Source organism: Priapulus caudatus, unplaced genomic scaffold (genome assembly GCF_000485595.1).
Source record: "Priapulus caudatus unplaced genomic scaffold, Priapulus_caudatus-5.0.1 Scaffold1113, whole genome shotgun sequence".
NCBI lineage: Eukaryota > Metazoa > Priapulida > Priapulimorpha > Priapulimorphida > Priapulidae > Priapulus > Priapulus caudatus.
Genome location: NW_014578174.1, coordinates 95,426 through 99,689, shown reverse-complemented (window position 1 = coordinate 99,689; position 4,264 = coordinate 95,426). Strand labels below are relative to the sequence as shown.

The 4,264-nt window shown below is 42.6% G+C and overlaps 1 long non-coding RNA gene across 1 annotated transcript; it reads right to left on the bottom strand.

The window, feature by feature from the left end:
* Positions 1–2,014: 2,014 nt before the first annotated feature.
* LOC106815440 lies at positions 2,015–3,829 on the bottom strand. Its single transcript, XR_001394749.1, has 2 exons — positions 3,631–3,829; positions 2,015–2,192 (listed from the first exon to the last, which is right to left on the bottom strand). It is a non-coding gene; the product is annotated as an uncharacterized LOC106815440 (long non-coding RNA).
* Positions 3,830–4,264: the final 435 nt, after the last annotated feature.

The window sequence follows — 4,264 nt, the reverse complement described above, 5'->3', positions numbered from 1 at the left end:
TGTGTGTGTGTGTGTGTGTGTGTGTGTGTGTGTGTGTGTGTGTGTGTGTGTGTGTGTGTGTGTGTGTGTGTGTGTGTGTGTGTGTGTGTGTGTGTGTGTGTGTGTGCGTGCGTGTGTGCGTGCGTACGTGCGCGCGTGTGTGTATGTGCGTATACGCCGTATAGCGTGCCACGTTCTGAAGAAGAACGCGTTACCAAATCTTGTCTGCATCTTCTATGCTTAGATGATGCAAGTTAATGAGGGTGATCAGGAAACTTTGTATAAATGGTAGATCACCGATTTGTATGAGCGACTGTTCGCGATAGTAACATAAACTTGTTGATGCTATGTGCGTGACGGCAACATCCTTTCTAGTAATGCGTTCGCGGATTCTGATACTCTCCTTGGTTTTATGACAGCCGTGCCAAATCTTAAACTGCACCTACACCTTTCTTTGATCGAAAGAAATGCAGATCCGCAGACCTACATTCATAAACGAGACGAAAGTCGACAAAATATACATCTGTGATTGTAAGTGAACTGATCGGTGACAAAATGTGAAAAATTGTATATACACATGAAACGAATAATCATGAACTAGATTATACCTGCTGTACTGTTTATATTTCACGACAGTAATGCTTCATACCCCCAATATATCACGAGTTGTACTGACAATGCATTAAACGACCGTAATAAGAAGCGAAAACACCTTAATACAACGATTTTTCACCTATACATAGTAAACTCTCCAAATTCCGAACGCCCTCAAAGCCGAACTAAATGGACGGTTCTGGGGTTGGTCGGTATTGGGAAAGTTGAATGTAAACACACCACGCAAACGCGCGCACCCACACATTATATATATATATATATATATATATATACGAAACACAACAAATCTGTCAAATCTACAAAATTATTATAACTATTATTATGATAACGTGTAAATAATTAACCCGTTACCAGCGAAGTCAGCAACGATTACACATGTTTATAGAAAACCATTATTGAATACAGAGCATAAATTGTATTGATTCTCTAAAGTAACAGCTCTAAGGCACTGTTCATTATTCATGCCGGTGGGTGGAGCAGGTGGGTGTATTGAGCTATAAATACGGGGAGGCTATGAGACGTTATTTAGCTATTGTTTATTTACCCACTTTTATTAACACAAACAAATTAGCATGAAACAATATAGTCAGTCATCCATTTATGAACACTATAGATAGTATCCTTTGTAGATGTCGCGAGCAATGGGGACTGGCAAATTATACCATGCCTTGAACACATCATGTCTAGTCATTATGAATCTCCCACATTTTGCTAATATTTCTAGTATTTAGTAAATAGAACCATAATTCACTCGCTCAACCCGGTCAAGCATAATGCATGGTACCTAACATACGTCAGCTTCTTTACTAAATGATTTCAATAATATTAAACACGTGCGCACGTACGACACGCGCGCGAGTGTGGAATCAATGGCTGCAGTGCATGCATGGGTTATGCAAAGTTCAGTCACGACACATCATGCAGTCACGCACGAGCGCGACCCAGCCAGAACATTCAGGCGCCACGACAAACAAGTAATTAAATCTAATCTAGTTTACTCGGAAAGCAGCAACCGTTTGATAAATTCTCAGATTTCAGCCGAAATATATTGGGAAAGTTTGCCCACAGACCATCACTGCATGGACTCCAATGGATTCGCGGCAATGGGCTAGGTAACGCGTCCTGCACGCGGGGACTTATACCCCGTACAGACTACGAATATGATATGGTATTAAACTAGAAACTAGAATCGCGTGTGTTTAGCAGCCAACTCTTCATTGGTCCATGTAACACCACGAAGACTTATAGGTTGGCATTAGCAGATTATATTTTTTTCTGGTAAAAATATCAAGCCGCGTCCATCGAAGAAACCGAGGTGTCCTTACATCGCATCTGTGACAAGAGTATCTCGATTATTCATCTATACGAGCCGACGTTAAGACGTGTGTGTTTTGGCGGAAAGTAGAAAATAGTGCAGTCATGTGAGAATAAGATCGTTGTCCAGTTTAATTACACACGAGAAAACTCGCTATCGATGATACACATAACATGTCCAGTGCATTACACGGTATGAGTATAATAGCTCTCACTTACACCGCAGATATTATACATCTAAGTGATAGCGAGCACAAAGATAACGGTAAAAAACCTGGATTGACCTTAACATCAGGACTCGGCTCAAGTAAGGTGCGTATGTGTGACAGAGAGTTCATCGATTAAGCATCTATTAAGCATGGATGGCGTTAGTGCGTGGATATCTCTCGCGTCGAAATACCGTATAGTTCTTCCCCTACACTCAATAGCTCTTCCACTACCCGCACTAGCTCGTTTGCTCCCTTCACTAGGTATTACGATTTCTATATATACAATATCAGTAGTCCATAATATACAAACTTCCTATCATTATTATCGCTCTGTACACGCGACGACGCACAGAAAGAGCGAATACATTCAAACTGCGTCGCGCATTTAAACATTCATTAAATCATTCAGTCGGTGACTGCCTCAATTACTTATTCATCAGATTCCCCTTCTCTCTGTATCACACACACACACACACACACACACACACACACACACACACACACACACACACACACACACACACACACACACACACACACACACACACACACACACACACACACACGACACACACACNCCTTGAACACATCATGTCTAGTCATTACGAATCTCCCACTTTTTTGCTAATATTTCTAGTATTTAGTAAATAGAACCATAATTCACTCGCCCGACCCGGGCAAACAATGCATGGTACGTAACATACGTCAGCTTCTTTACTAAATGATTTTAATAATATTAAACACGTGCGCACGTACGACACGCGCGCGAGTGTGTAATCAATGGCTGCAGTGCATGCATGGGTTATGCAAAGTTCAGTCACGACACATCATGCAGTCACGCACGAGCGCGACCCAGCCAGAACATTCAGGCGCCACGACGAGTAATTAAATCTAATCCAGTTTACTCGGAAAGCAGCAACCGTTTGATAAATTCTCAGATTTCAGCCGAAATATATTGGGAAAGTTTGCCCACAGACTGACACATCACTGCATGGACTCATAACAATGGATTCGCGGCAATGGGCTAGGTAACGCGTCCTTGACTGCACTATTTTCTACTTTCCGCCAAAACACACACGTCTTAACGTCGGCTCGTATAGATGAATAATCGAGATACTCTTGTCACAGATGCGATGTAAGGACACCTCGGTTTCTTCGATGGACGCGGCTTGATATTTTTACCAGAAAAAAATATATAATCTGCTAATTCCAACCTAATTCTTCGTGGTGTCACATGGACCGATGAAGAGTTGGCTGCTAAACACACGCGATTCTAGTTTCTAGTTTAATACCATATCAAATTCGTAGTCTGTACGGGGTATAAGTCCCCGCGTGCTTTTTTACCGTTATCTTTGTGCTCGCTATCACTTAGATGTATAATATCTGCGGTGTAAGTGAGAGCTATTACTCATAGCGTGTAATGCACTGGACATGTTATGTGTATCATCGATAGCGAGTTTTCTCGTGTGTAATTAAACTGGACAACGATCTTATTCTCACACCCTGGATTGACCTTAACATCAGGACTCGGCTCAAGTAAGGTGCGTATGTGTGACAGAGAGTTCATCGATTAAGCATCTATTAAGCATGGATGGCGTTAGTGCGTGGAAATCTCTCGCGTCGAAATACCGCATAGTTCTTCCCCTACACTCAATAGCTCTTCCACTACCCGCACTAGCTCGTTTGCTCCCTTCACTAGGTATTACGATTTCTATATATACAATTTGTTCAGTAGCCAATAAATACAAACTCTAATATTAATTATGCTCTGTACACGCGACGCCACGCACAAAAAGAGCGAATACATTCAAACTGCGTCGGCAATTTAAACATTCATGTAAATCATCAGTCGTTGATGCCCTCAATTACTTATGTCCATCCAGATCCCCTTACTCTTCTGTTAATCGATCACACACACACCACAATCACACACAATACACACCACACACACGGTTAGCTCGGTGAGCGCTACGCACGGCCGGCACATCACACAACACAGTCCGAAACCACACACGGCACGCACGCACGCACCGGCGCACACACACACACACACATACCCACACGCGCCACACGCAACCACTACAGCACACCGCACGCACCAACACACACACACACACACACAACCACACCATACATGGTCTCGCACG